The following is a 15739-nucleotide window of genomic DNA, read 5'->3' as shown; positions in this document are numbered from 1 at the left end:
GAGGAATCTATTCCTATATATTATATAGAGTCATTAAACACAGAGACATTTATTCCTATATATTATATAGAGTCATTACACACAGAGGGATCTATTCCTATATATTATATAGAGTAATTACACACTGAGGAATCTATTCCTATATATTATATAGAGTCATTAAACACAGAGGGATCTATTCCTATATATTATATAGAGTCATTACACACAGAGGGATCTATTCCTATATATTATATAGAGTCATTACAACAAAAAGGGATCTATTCCTATATATTATATAGAGTCATTAAACACAGAGGGATTTATTCCTATATATTATATAGAGTCATTACACACAGAGGGATTTATTCCTATATATTATATAGAGTCATTGCACACTGAGGAATCTATTCCTATATATTATATAGAGTCATTAAACACAGAGGGATCTATTCCTATATATTATATAGTCATTACACACAGAGGGATCTATTCCTATATATTATATAGAGTCATTACACACAGAGGGATCTATTCCTATATATTATATAGAGTCATTAAACACAGAGTGATCTATTTCTATATATTATATAGAGTCATTACACACCGAGGAATCTATTCCTATATATTATATAGAGTCATTAAACACAGAGGGATCTATTCCTATATATTATATAGAGTCATTACACACAGAGGGATCTATTCCTATATATTATATAGAGTCATTGCACACAGAGGGATCTATTCCTATATATTATATAGTCATTACACACAGAGGGATCTATTCCTATATATTATATATTATATAGAGTCATTACACACAGAGGGATCTATTTCAAGTGTTTATTTCTGTTAATGTTGATGATTATGGCTTACAGCCAATGAAAACCCAAAAGTCATTATCTCACAAAATTAGAATAATTATCACAAAACACCTGCAAACGCTTCCAAAGCATTTAAAACGGTCCTTTAGTCTGGTTCAGTAGGCTACACAATCATGGGCAAGACTGATGACTTGACAGATGTCCAGAAGGCAGTCATTGTCACACTCCATAAGGCGAGTAAGTCACAAAAGGTCATTGCTAAAGAAGTTGGCTGTTCACAGAGTGCTGTATCCAAGTATATTAATGGAAAGTTGAGTGGAAGGAAAAAGTGTGGTAGAAAAATGTGCACAAACAATCGGGATAACCGCAGCCTTGATAGGATTGTTAAGAAAAGGACATTCTAAAATTTGGGGGAGATTCACAAGGAGTGGACTGCTGCTGGAGTCAGTGCTTCAAGAGCCACCACACACAGACGTATCCAGGACATGGGCTACAAGTGTCACATTCCTTGGGTCAGCCAATCATGACCAATAGACAACGCCAGAAGCATCATACCTGGGCCAAGGAAAAAAAGAACTGGACTGTTCTCAGTGGTCCAAGGTGTTGTTTTCAGATGAAAGTACATTTTGCATTTCATTTGGAAATCGCGGTCCCAGAGTCTGGAGGAAGAGTGGAGAGGCCACAATCCAAGCTGCTGGGGTCTAGTGTGAAGTCTCCACAGTCAGTGATGGTTTGGGGAGCCATGTCATCTGCTGGTGTAGCTCCACTGTGTTTTATCAAGACTAAAGTCAGCGCAGCCGTCTACCGGGAAATTTTAGAGCACTTGATGTTTCCCTCTGCTGACAAGCTTTAAGGAAATGGAAATTTCATTTTCCAGCAGGACTTGGCACCTGTCCACACTGCCAAATGTACTAATACCTGGTTTAATAACCACAATATCACTGTGCTTGATTGGCCAGCAAACTCGCCTGACCTAAACCCCATAGAGAATCTATAGGGTATTGTGTAAAGGAAAATGAGAGACACCAGACCCAACAATGCAGACGAGCTGAAGGCGGCTATCAAAGCAACCTGGGCTTCCATAACACCTCAGCAGTGCCAAAGGCTGATAGCCTCCATGCCACTCCACATTAATGCAGTAATTCATGCAAAAGCAGCCCCGACCAAGTATTGAGGCCTTTACTGTACAGACTTTTCAATAGGCGCCAACATGTATGTGTTAGAAAAAAATGTTCCTGTGCTGAGATAATCTAATATACAGTATGTGCCCCTGCTGTGTACTGTTATTTGCTATGTACAACCATGCAGAGCTGCACCAGTTTATGGTCGGTACATGCGATAAGTCCTGACCACCTGGCCACGGGAGGAAGCATAAGTCACTTATTATAAGTGTGTCATGGCTCTGATCTGTGATGCTCTGCTCTCCAGCAGAGTCAGTGTTCTGTTTTTTATTTTGCGTTGGTGGACAAGTGGTTTCCCATCCGCGGTTTCTGCGCTGGTGTTGGGAGAGGCCTCTCTCCATGCGTCTCATTCCAGGTGATTGCTCTGCTTCATTAGGGAGCAACCTCACCCGGAACGCCGCCAGTCGTAGTTCCTGCCTGCAGTAAGTGCTCTGGCTCCCGTTTGTGCTTTAATCTTGTCCTCCTACCCTGGACCTGTTGTTACCCCTCTCCTCCCATGTCCCTGACTCTGATGTTGTTCCCCGCCTCCTAACTTCCGGCTAGTACCCTGACCTCAGCTTCGCTTTTCCACTGTGTATATTACGTGACTTCCTGGCTTCTGACCTCAGGCTTGTACCCCTGATCTCAGCTCCGCTTCCCACCAGTGTACCTTATGTGACTTCCTGGCTTCTGACCTTCCTCAGCTTGTGCTCTGACCTCAGCTTTGCTTCATCCCTGTGTTCCATACGTGACCTCCTGGCTCCTGACCTACAGTTTGTTTGACTTCCCTGTCACTAGTTGCCTCTGGTGACACCTACTGATAGTTCATCACAAATTCAGTATACAGCAGTGGCTTGCAGGGGCTGCTTTCTAAGCTAACCCATTTCCCTGCCTGTTTTATCACAGGAGTGAGTGTTTCTGCCATTTCTCCAGCCTTCTCAGCTGATTATAAATGAAGTCAGTGACATAAAATCTCCTACACCACTGACTTGATTTATGATGAACTCAGAGGGCTGGAGACAAAGTAGAAACACACGCTCCTGTGATAAAACAGGTGGGGAAATTTGTTACCTCAGAAAGCAACAGCTGCAAAATAAGGCAGTAGATAGCAGGGTCACATTTATAAGACTATTTCAACATAGGAATATGTTTTTTTAAAACATCCAAGTGTGGAAGTTGTTATTATTATTCCCGAATTCTATTCATAAAAATGTTCTTTGTTCTTGGGGAACCCCCTTTAATTTGTTTGTATTACAAATTGTCTGTAGTAAGGAAAGCATTAATCTCCTGACAGTTCCTCTTGTATTTTTCCAGTGTATAGGTTTTATACCGTGTAATAATTTGGAGGGGATTTTACTCTGAAGCTGAGGAGCCTCAGATTATAGAACTGAATATATGTATCAAACTTGGAGTTTCTTACATTAAAAATGATGTGATTTGATGGCGTCCTTCTCACTAGGATCTACCAATCTGAAGTTATTTTAGTAACATTTTTTATTTTGATACCAAACTAAAACAATGTTATGAAGAACAACAAAGAGCTGTCATATAGATTGCTGTAGCAAAAAGTTATTCCATAAATTGCCGCATACAGAAAATTTTGGCAGATGGAGTGAGTCATTGTAATAGTACATTTACATAAGTTTCAAAGGAGAGGATGCAATATCTTTCACACATGAATTTTGCTTTTTTTGTGCTTAGAAGAGAGGTTGTTTTTTTTTTATCTGAAATGTAGATATGTAAACATTTTATGCTCTTTACCATCTGTCGACAGTTTTGAGCTGCAGCAAACTCTTAAAGGGGAACTCTAGGAATATATGAAAAGCACTAAATCATTTATAGGACAGGTGATGAATGTCTGACACACAGAACTCCTGTCAGTATTAGGAAGGGGTTATAGTTAGGGATGATCGAATACCTCAAATATTCGGCTTCGTGAATATCCGACGAATAGGTCGCCGCTATGCGAATATTTGATCCGCAATGTAAGTCAATGGGAAGCCTAAATACTTCTGAATAGTTGTTATTCGGGTTTCCCATAGACTTACATTACGCATCAAATATTCGCGAATAGTCAAATAGCGGCGACCCATTCGTCAAATATTCGCGAGCCGAATATTTGAGGTATTCGATCATCCCTTGTTATAGTATTTTAGTGATTCTTTCTATCATTTGCTAACTAGGTTCTTAAATGTTTAAAGGGAACCTGTCACCAGATTTGGTGGCTATAAGCTGCGGCCACCACCAGTGGACTCTTATATACAGCATTCTAACATGCTGTATATAAGAGCCCAGGCCGCTGTGTAAAACATAAAAATCACTTTATAATACTGACCTAACGGTTGGTCTGGTGCAGACTGGTCGGATGGGTGTCTCCGTTCTCCGGTACCAGCGTCTCCTCTTTTGGCCATCTTTGTCCTCCTTCTTCTGAAGCCTGGCTGCATGACGCGTCCTACGTCATTCACACGTGACAGCATTGAGGTCCCGCGCAGGAGCACTACAATGCTTTGATCTGCCCTGAGCAGGTCAGATCAAAGTGCACCTGCGCAGGACCGCAATGCCAGCCTGTGTGCAAGACGTAGGATGCGCCATGCACACAGGCTTGAAAAGAAGGGGGACAAAGATGGCCGAAAAAGAGGAGGCACCACACCCGGAAAATGGAGACACCCATTCGACCAGTCTGCACCGGACCGACCATTAGGTAAGCATTATAAAGTCATTTTTACGTTCTACATATGTTAGAACGCTGTATATAAGAGCCCACTGGTGGTGGCCGCAGCTTATAGTCACTAAATCTGGTGACAGGTTCCCTTTAAAATGTATTTTTAGACTAAAGCTGGCCAGACACATTAGATGATTGTTGATGAAAAAATTGTTCAGCTGACAGCTCTTCCAAATCCCTCATACACAGGAACGCTGGGGTCCTGTACGTTCCAGACTCATCTGCCAACAGTTTATCTCTATTCTGAACTGAATTAGTTAGAGACCCCATATCTATTAAATTGGCGACCAATCCCACTGAAATAAGCAAATTTGCTTTATTTTTTCGTCTAATAAGTTTTTTACATCTCTAAAAACAAGATACTCCACCAATAAGTAATAATAAAACACTAGGTAGAAAGTAGATGAAATGTAAAGGAAGCTGCTGGTCGAAGGAAGACTCATATAGTGCCAAGCCTCGGATTTAATCCAACAGCCTCCTATCCTGTGGTCCGTTTCCCTCTCCACTGAGCCACAGTCAGGATTGGTTGCTGTCCTGGTTCTGAACACTTTGTCACTGTGTGGACATTTTGTGTGTTCATTGCCTGTCTTCCAACAAGTGTTTCCTAATATGTACACTAATTTAGTCTGCCCTATCATGAGGCGGGTGTAACTATTTAAACCCTCCCCGAGCTTCCATTTACTACTGGTGGTATAATATTTCTAAAGTGGAAATACAGCCTGTATGTTTTGTGTTTCTCCTGGCAGATTATAACGTTTGATTTACCTTGTTTTACTCTACAGCTTTCACTTGATTCTTTAGGAGGTACGTGGAACCCTCTATGGCCACTTAGGAAGCAAAGGTCCGAGTGGTCACCTGAGTCATCCAGGTGATCTTTATACTCATTTGGATGGTGTTGGACAGGAATCCGGTTTGTTGGTTGGTTGAAAAGACTGATGGATGGGGATATCATAAGCAATCTATGAATTAGCATATTTTTTAATATGGCTGAGAAGGAAGATAAAGGATTCAGGAAACTGCCTACAATGTCTAAAATAAACTGAGCAGAATATCTTTTGTTCTCCAGTTTATTTGACATATATCTAAGACAGGCCAGGCATGTGGGAGGATGAAGCTCATTAAGAGGTCGTTTTAGCATTGAGTTCAAGTTGCTCAGCATCTATTCGATTCTTTTCCATCTTAGTACTGTAAGGGCAACAGTAAAACCAGGAGAGTAGATACCAGCAGATCTTAATAAAGCCGAGTTAACCATTTACCGTGTAACAACAATTCCAAGTTAATCATTATAAGGAAATTCCTCAGTAATCGCAGGAATGTTGTTTAGCTTTTATTTTTAAGTTTTACAATAGGAAAATATGCAGAAATGTGTGATGTGTTTCCAGGTATTGCTGATTATTAATATCAATATTTATTTATATTATGATTTGCATTATTATTACTGAATGAGCTTTAAAAGTGTTTTCCGATCATATGTAAATAAATGTTATCCTTGTGTTTTACATGTTTCAGAACATATTAAAATGTAATGAAATCAAAGGAAGTGCAATCAAATAAAAAAGTAATCAATACTCACAAGGTAAATCCTTGTCACTGCACTGTCCATGCTGTTAGGGCCAGATGAATGGGCAGACCCGGGAGGTGGATCCACTGGACCGAACTCCCCGAAGAGGGAACGGAGTCCGGTAGCCGAAGCACTTTAGGTAGCAAAACAGTCCGTGCACTTAGAACACAATGGAGAAGTCCCTGGGACCACGGGGTCACTGATGGTGGTCCGGGTGACGGAGCTCAGGTTCGGAAGCCGGGATGATGTCAGGCGGGGTCCGGAACCGTTGGAGCGAGATGGCGGGTCACCGCAGGGAACCGGGATGGTACGGACTGTCAGGATGGTAGATAGGCAGCGTTCGGGGTTTGAGATACAGCAGGACCGGATGGCAATGCAGGATCGGCTCTAAAAGAGAGAGAGGTAAGTATCTCACAGGAACACAAGGAGACCTGACTCCTAGCTTGGGAAACACGAAGAACAGGCCCCGCCCCCTTGGACATTAATCCCCTTTATACCCTGTACCTGTGTGCATCATTTCCTGTCAGTGGACACTGGCCCTTTAAGAAAGGGTCAGTGACCGCGCGCGCGCCCTAATGCGCATGCGCGCGGCCCGGGTGCCAGAAGCCAGGGCAGGAAGCTGAGAGGAGGAAGCAGCAGAGCCGGCCAGGGGCTGGGAAGCCGACGGGCGCCGGGAGCGGGGACCAGGAGGCCTGGGAAGCGCGGCCAATGAAGGCTGGAGAGCGGGGAGCGTGGCAGGTGAGCCGGGGAGCGGAGCAGAGGACCCGGGGAGCGTGACAGTACCCCCCCCACGCCCTTCTCCCCGCAACCGGGACAGGAAGGCACGGATCAGCGGAGTACCCACATTCTCCTTGGGCTCCCAGGACCTATCCTCAGGACCATACCCTGCCCAGTCCACCAGGAAGAACTGTCGGCCTCGTACGGTCTTCATGGCCACGATATCCCTTACCGCATAGATGTCGTCCTCAGCAATAGGAGGAGGAGCTGGACTGGCAGCAGCGGAGAAGGGACCAAGGACAACCGGCTTGAGCAGGGAGACGTGGAAGGAGTTGGGTATCCTCATCGTGGCCGGAAGCTGCAGTTTGTAGGAGACCTCATTGATCTTGCCGATGACTTTAAACGGTCCGATGTAGCGAGGTCCCAGCTTGTAGGATGGTAACTTCAATCGGACGTACTTGGAAGCAAGCCAGACGAGATCTCCCGGAGAGAAACATGGAGGATCCAGACGTCTCTTGTCCGCGTGTCTCTTCATCCGCAGGGATGCACGTGCAAGGGACGCCTTAACTGAGTCCCAAATGGTTGTAAAGTCACGGAGTACTGCATCAGCAGCAGGGATGTCCGAGGAAGAGGATACAGGCAATGGGACAGACGGCTGAAGTCCGTAGACGACATGGAAGGGAGAACAGGAGGAGGACTCACTGACGTGGTGATTATGGGAGAATTCAGCCCAAGGAAGAAGTGTGGACCAATCGTCATGATGGGCGTTGACGTAGTGACGTAAGAAAGAGGTCAATATCTGATTGACCCGTTCCATTTGGCCGTTCGACTGAGGATGGTAGGCAGAAGAAAAGTCCAGTGTTACTCCCAGATGTTTACAGAGAGCCCTCCAGAAGTGGGAGGTGAACTGAGTTCCTCTGTCGGACACAATGTGTGATGGAAAGCCGTGCAAGCGGAAGATGTGATGTATATAGGCGTCCGCGAGTTCCTGGGCAGAGGGCAGTCCAGCCATAGGGACGAAATGGGCCATTTTAGAGAACCGATCCACCACGACCCATATGACTGTGTGTCCGGAGGACAATGGCAAGTCCGTAATAAAGTCCATCGCAATGTGTTGCCAGGGAACTGAGGGTATGGGCAGAGGCAGTAGACGGCCATATGGCAGGTGTTTGGGCGTCTTGTTCCTGGCACAAGAAGAGCAAGCAGAGACAAAAGAGGCGACGTCCGTGCGAAGGGATGGCCACCAGTAATGACGTACAATCGCACTCCATGTTCTCTTCTGACCAGCATGACCGGCTGTTTTCGAGGCATGGCCCCAGTGTAGCACTTTATGCCTGTCTGTCTCAGAGACATAGGTCTTCCCGGGCGGTATCTGGGCCAGAGTGACAGGAGCCACCGGAATAATCTTACTTGGACAGACGATGGGTTGGGATGTCTCCTCTTCCTGCTCCATGGGCATGAAAGACCTAGACAAGGCATCAGCGCGTACATTCTTGTCTGCTGGTCGGAAATGGAGCTGGAAATCGAACCGGGCAAAGAACAAGGACCACCTGGCTTGCCGGGGGTTCAGTCGCTGAGCAGACCGCAGGTATTCCAGGTTTTTGTGGTCCGTGTAAATAATGACGGGGTACACTGCTCCTTCCAGAAGATAGCGCCATTCCTCCAGAGCCAGTTTGACTGCCAATAGCTCTCGATCACCGATGGTGTAATTGCGTTCAGGGGCGGAGAAGCTCTTGGAGAAGAAACCGCAAGTCACCATCTTCCCGGAGGAGGACTTCTGAATGAGCACTGCTCCGGCTCCTGAGGAGGAGGCATCCACCTCCAAGGTGAACTGGCGGTTTAACTCTGGACGGTGGAGTACAGGAGAGGAGGCAAAGGCTCGCTTTAGAGAGCCAAACGCGGCGTCGGCCACAGGTGACCAGTCCTTTGGATTAGCCCCCTTCTTGGTCAAGGCGGAGAGAGGAGCAGTCAGAGCAGAGAAGTGAGGAATGAACTGGCGGTAATAATTGGCGAATCCCAGAAAACGTTGGATTGCCTTTCCCAGAAAACGTTGGATTGCCTTCAGCCCAGAAGGAGGAGGCCAGTTGAGAATGGCAGAGACCTTCTTTGGGTCCATCTGCAGTCCGGTCTCGGTGATGAGGTAACCCAGGAAGGGGAGAGAAGACTGTTCGAAGACACACTTCTCGTACTTGGCGTACAGACGATTCTCTCTCAGTCTTTGTAGAACCTGTTGCACGTTCTCTCGGTGGGTCTGGAGGTCCGGAGAGAAGACAAGGATGTCATCCAGGTATACCACCACACAGACGTAGAGAAGGTCCCGGAACACGTCGTTCACTAATTCTTGGAAGACGGCTGGTGCGTTACACAGGCCGAAGGGCATCACGCAGTATTCATAGTGCCCATCACGAGTGTTGAACGCGGTCTTCCATTCGTCCCCCGAGCGAATACGGACCAGGTTGTAGGCACCCCGAAGATCCAACTTGGTGAAGACACGAGCTCCTCTGAGCCGATCAAACAATTCGGGGATGAGCAGTAGGGGGTACTTGTTTTTTACGGTAATTTGGTTCAATCCCCGGTAGTCTATGCATGGTCGTAGGTTGCCCTCTTTCTTCTTTACGAAGAAGAAGCCAGCTCCAGCAGGAGAGGAGGATCTCCGAATGAATCCCTTAGCCAGGCTCTCTGTGATGTATGTAGACATGGCCCTTGTTTCGGCTGGAGACAATGGATATATCCTTCCTCGAGGTGGTGTAGTTCCCGGGAGCAGGTCAATGGCACAATCGTAAGGACGATGTGGCGGAAGTACCTCTGACTCCTTCTTATCAAAGACGTCCACGAAGGACCAATAGGCTGAGGGTAGTCCCGGTAGGGTCTCTGGAACCGGAGGTCGCCGGATGGGTTTTATGGTCTTCAGACAGGTGTCATGGCAAGAAGACCCCCATCGAGTGATATCGCCAGTGCCCCAGCTGACTGAAGGTTCGTGTGTCCGCAACCAAGGAAGACCCAGCAGGATTTGATGTGACATGTGAGGGAGGACGTAGAGAGCGATGTTCTCGGTGTGTAGAGAACCGATACGCAGTTCAAGCGGCTTGGTGATCCAGGAGATGGTGTCAGAGAGGGGTCTCCCATCCACAGAGGCAATCACAAGAGGTTTGGCGAGTGGAGTAACAGGCACCTGGTATTTGTCCACCGTAGCCTGCTGGATGAAATTGCCTGCTGCCCCAGAATCAAGGTACGCCTCAGCCGTAAACCGCGTCTCTCCCGTTGTCACTTGCACAGTCCATGTAACCGGGTCTGAGAGAGTCCCAGCACCTAGGGTGGCCTCTCCTACCAACCCTAGGCTTTGGAGTTTCCCGGCCTCTCTGGACAGGCGCGTAGCAGGTGTGTGCCCTCTCCGCAGTAGAAGCAGAGACCCTTGGCGAGTCGCTCTGCTCGACGTTGTTCAGACTGTCGCACACGGTCGAACTGCATGGGCTCATGGACGGAGGCACCAGAGGTCGTTGACTGGAGTACGGCGGGCTTCTGTGGAGGAGAGGCATGCCGTACCGGACGTCTCTCACGGGACACCTCTTTGGACCGCTCCTGAAAGCGAATGTCCACTCGAGTCGCTAGGGTAATCAGGGCGTCCAGGGTGGACGGTACGTCACGTCCAGCCAGCTCATCTTTGATTCGACCTGAGAGTCCTTCCCAGAAGGCGGCGGTTAGGGCCTCGTTATTCCACCCGAGTTCCGAGGCCAAGGTGCGGAAACGGATGGCGTATTGACCCACCGTCAGAGTTCCTTGACGTAACCGGAGAAGAGATGAAGCAGACGCGGAGGCGCGTCCTGGCTCGTCAAAGGTGCCGCGAAAGGCCTGCAGGAACTCTTGGAGGTTCTTGGTCATAGGGTCCTCCTTCTCCCACAAGGGGTTCATCCACGCCAGTGCCTCGCCCTCTAGGTGAGACATTATGAAGGCGACCTTGGCTTGGTCAGAGGCAAACAAATGCGACAGCTGCGTGAAATGAAGGGAGCATTGGTTTATAAACCCCCTGCAGGTCTTGGGATCTCCGGCGTACCGGGGTGGTGAAGCCAAACGAAGTCTGGAAGCATCCGAAGAGGCTGCCACGGGAGCGGGAGCCGTGGATTGACTAGTGGAGGCCCGGGGCGCTGAAGATGTGACCGAGGCTTGTAGCGTGTTCAGGCGGGCGTCCACGGAAGTCATAAAGTTCAGCATGCGGGTCTGGACTTCACGCTGGCGTTGGAGTTCCTCTTGCAAGGCCGTTAGTGCTTCGGCGGGATCCATGGCCTGTTCTTACTGTTAGGGCCAGATGGATGGGCAGACCCGGGAGGTGGATCCACTGGACCGAACTCCCCGAAGAGGGAACGGAGTCCGGTAGCCGAAGCACTTTAGGTAGCAAAACAGTCCGTGCACTTAGAACACAATGGAGAAGTCCCTGGGACCACGGGGTCACTGATGGTGGTCCGGGTGACGGAGCTCAGGTTCGGAAGCCGGGATGATGTCAGGCAGGGTCCGGAACCGTTGGAGCGAGATGGCGGGTCACCGCAGGGAACCGGGATGGTACGGACTGTCAGGATGGTAGATAGGCAGCGTTCGGGGTTTGAGATACAGCAGGACCGGATGGCAATGCAGGATCGGCTCTAAAAGAGAGAAAGGTAAGTATCTCACAGGAACACAAGGAGACCTGACTCCTAGCTTGGGAAACACGAAGAACAGGCCCCGCCCCCTTGGACATTAATCCCCTTTATACCCTGTACCTGTGTGCATCATTTCCTGTCAGTGGACACTGGCCCTTTAAGAAAGGGTCAGTGACCGCGCGCGCGCCCTAATGCGCATGCGCGCGGCCCGGGTGCCAGAAGCCAGGGCAGGAAGCTGAGAGGAGGAAGCAGCAGAGCCAGCCAGGGGCTGGGAAGCCGACGGGCGCCGGGAGCGGGGACCAGGAGGCCTGGGAAGCGCGGCCAATGGAGGCTGGAGAGCGGGGAGCGTGGCAGGTGAGCCGGGGAGCGGAGCAGAGGACCCGGGGAGCGTGACACATGCTTTTGTGGTCCCAGTTTTGGTTTACTTTCCTGCAGTGATGGTGTTCGGTACATCCACGTGACCTCTGCAGTCAATCATTGTCAGCGGTGATACTTCCATGTACGGAACATCACTGTGTGATGTCCATCACTAGGTGGAGCTAGACTCACTTGCGTGCAGTGAATGGAGAGATAGTCAGACAAGCCAAGGTCAGTGTTTCGTCACCACCGGAGTCTGCTCCAGCGACTTCTGCTCCGATCGCCAGGCGACGCCATGTTCCTGCCGTGGATGGTGCTGGTGATGGGTGAGGAGTCGATGCCAGCGGCATCGGTGGGCGCAGGCTACGATCATCCACTTGGCTGGGTTATCTTGGGATCTGCAGTACCACTGGCTGACTGTGGGTGGCATGTGTCTTCCAGCTGAAGTTGCCAGCGTTCAGCTACAGCCAATGGGAAGACACCACACCCTTCTTATTCCCCCTCCTGTCACATGACCACTGCCAGAGATAGTTCTGTACTCCTGGCTCATGTGCTGTTTGTATTTTGATTCCTGTGTGCTGATTTCTGCGTGTTTTCTGACTACCCTTCTGCCTGCTGCTTTTGTACCCCGCTGCCCGACCAGGATCTGACCATTGCAACGTTTTCTGTTTACGTGTTTGCCTGCCGATTCTGTCCCTGTTCTGCTATTACTGGTTTGACCCTGCCTGACGACTACTCTCATCGGACTGCAGCCTTCCACAGGTAGAAATCTCCAGTGCCCTGTGTAATTCCAAATCCCTGTATAGGGGGGGTTAAAGGGTTTCAGGGTTCTGGGGGTCCTACTTGGTGAGGGGCTTCCCCCTAGTCTGTCCATTACATCCCACCAGAGTCTGTTGATCCAGGCAGGCGTTACAGTCAGAAGCCAGGAGGTAATGACAGGACACTGGGAGCAGACAGAGACAAGGTCAAGATACAAGCCAAGGATCATGAGTCAGAAGGTAACGAAAGGACACTGGGGGCAGAAAGAGACAAGGTCAAGGTTCAAGCTGAGGGTCAGGAGTCAGGAGGTACATACAGAATACAGGGAGCAGGTGGGGATGTGGTCAGGAGGAGGTCCGAGGTCAGAAGCCAAGATCAGAACACTAAACACTACAGGAGCCGAGAACACTACTGTATCAAGGAAATACGACTAGCGACGTTCCGGGCGAATAGACTCCCTAATGAAGCAGAGCAATCAAAAGGACCGAGGAGCATCTGTGTAGGCACCTCCCAGGACCATCATAGAACCCAGAGCTGAGAGGCAACCCATCCATAGGTGTTCAGACAAACAGAAGAGTATCCAAACCTGCAAAATGCTCTGCACGATGGAACGGCGGTACCGGCTCTGCAGGTGAGCACGGCAAAACATAACTACACAAGATGCTCAGCACATCGGAATTGTGACACACTACAGGAAAGTAATCAAAGACCGGCAGGGACCAACAGTGCACTGACATATCTTTTTTAATCCCATACAATCTCTTTTCTATTTCAGTTCCACAATATTTTCTAGATCTCTGTTTCGCTATCAGAACATTCTCGCTTATGTCCAAAAGCTAAGAATCTGTGCAAACCGAATACTTCTCAGAGTTTAGAATTTGCTACAAAATGTATCCAATCTAGGAAAATAATCTGGTAACTAAACAGCCTGATCTACTTTGAAAATTGTGTACTTGCATGGGGCACATATACTACAGTGCAGAATAAGAAGTGGATAGTCTGCAGGAACAAGAAGAAGGGTATACAGAATACTGGATGGTGAGAGAAGCAATCTGGTCTTTATTTAGGTTTTATTTAATAAATATTTGCTATAGTTTTCCTGACAAGAGTTATAGCAGGTGGTCCCCTAAAATCAGAAAGTTATGGCATATCTGTCATGCCAGCGCGTACAGGCGCTCAGCGTGCTGTGGAACACAAGGTTGACAATGGGGACGGTATAGAAGGAAGGCCTTAGCAAAAGGGAAAGGGGACACTTTCTGCATTTCACCTGAGTCTGTACCCTAAGCTCCCTAATGTCCCTGTAATGGGTCCTTCCCTCGTCGTAATCACGTGCCTAGGCCCTCGCTTGCCTTGCACTCACCCTGGCTAGTGAGAAGGCAGGTGAGAACACTAGTTTCACCACTACAATAATACAGCTAAAGGTTAGGGAGACCGACAGAGGTAAAACGAAACAAACGGAACACCTCCTCTGCAATAGTCACGGCTCCTCAGCTTTTTCCAGAGACTGACTCCTTCCAAAGTGGTCAGCATTTGAATGAGATTATATAACCGGCATCAGATGTTAAGACACGTTACTTTTTATGGTGAAGTGGTGTGGTCACAAAAGGTCTGCACCTGAGATTAAGGCTACAAAGGACAGCCAGATAGGAAAAAGTTGTTAACTTCTGTAGCACTAAAAGAAAATAAATACATTGAAATATCAGTTGTAGACCTGTGAACAATAAGGTGTTGTGACCTTCTGATCCCAAACTCGTGAGAGGTCTCTGCAGAGTGGGACAAAATCATGACAACATCCTAGCCATGTTTCTGACTGAGCACTCCGTCCTATAAACCAGGCTGTCTTCATAACCTTTGTAGCAGGAGTCCTAGCTGCCCAAACATGGAGGTTAGTAGTCCAAATAGTGGCATTTCAAGTTACATTTCTTAAGTCTAGCTGCCCAGACACGGATGTTTTTAACCTAGATAGTGGATAAACTGTGGAAAAGAGAAGCGCAATAGGGTCTTACCCCGGTAGCAACGGGGGAGAGAGAGATAAATGGTACTACTCACCTATAAGGGTTGTGACAGTCACAACTCCTATAACAGCATGTATGTAGATAACTCCAAGCCACGGCAGCGGTCCCTCGGTTGACAGATAACAGAGAGTAGTAGATTAAGGGTTTTCAAGCCGCGCCAATGACCAGCCGATATTAGGGTAGTAGATTAATGTTGCTTTTTATTCCATATACAGGTCAACGCGTTTCGGAAGGCACCCCTTCCTTCTTCAGGACCAACTGGTAAGAAAACTCAAATCTGCTGCACAGGGAATCCTTACAGCACTATATACCCCACTGATGACGTCATGATCTACTATATACCCCACTGATGACGTCATGATCACTATATACCCCACTGATGACGTCATGATCTCAATGGAAAATGGCCCCTAGCCGTCTTAGAGGGACTAAAACCTTGGGTTCTGAGAATAAGATCATGGGATCGTTCAAATGTTTGTCCAAAAATTGTCTATGTTGTAAGTCCATTCAGCATAAAAGACTCGAATTCAGTTCCACTATAGGGGGGGAGGTGTTTCATATCAGATCACATCTTACTTTTCAATCCGACTATGTTATATATTTGATTGAATGCGAGTGTGTAACAAACAATATGTTGGGAGAACGATTCAGGCCCTACACAATAGAGTCAACTCCCATAGACATAATATTAAAATAGGATTTATGTTGCATGGCCTATCAAGACATATTACGGTATATCATAATGGGAATTCTAAACTCAGGATTACCCCTATTGAACAAATACCTCCTTTTTCTCATAATCGTATGGATGCATTAAAAAGGAAAGAGACATATTGGATTTACAAACTTAATACGCTAAAACCCCTGGGTCTCAATGAGGTGACGGATTTGTTCTATTAGATCCTCTAAATACATATAAAGTATGGGCTATCCTGTTGGGTCCCGTACAGTTTTATCCTGACACTGGTTTTTTTAAATACCCTGAATTATCCTTCTGCCCTTATGAGAACTAAT

At 47.5% G+C, this 15739-nt stretch overlaps 1 protein-coding gene across 1 annotated transcript in view; it reads right to left on the bottom strand.

Moving 5' to 3' along the window:
* Positions 1-15739, bottom strand: part of SUB1 (SUB1 regulator of transcription) — a 502862-nt gene that overhangs the window by 355177 nt on the left and 131946 nt on the right. The window lies entirely within an intron of this gene.

The sequence above is a fragment of the Anomaloglossus baeobatrachus genome, chromosome 1, assembly GCF_048569485.1.
Source record: "Anomaloglossus baeobatrachus isolate aAnoBae1 chromosome 1, aAnoBae1.hap1, whole genome shotgun sequence".
Lineage (NCBI taxonomy): Eukaryota > Metazoa > Chordata > Amphibia > Anura > Aromobatidae > Anomaloglossus > Anomaloglossus baeobatrachus.
The sequence above is the reverse complement of the archived record's forward strand: the minus strand, read 5'-3'. Positions and strand labels throughout refer to the sequence as shown.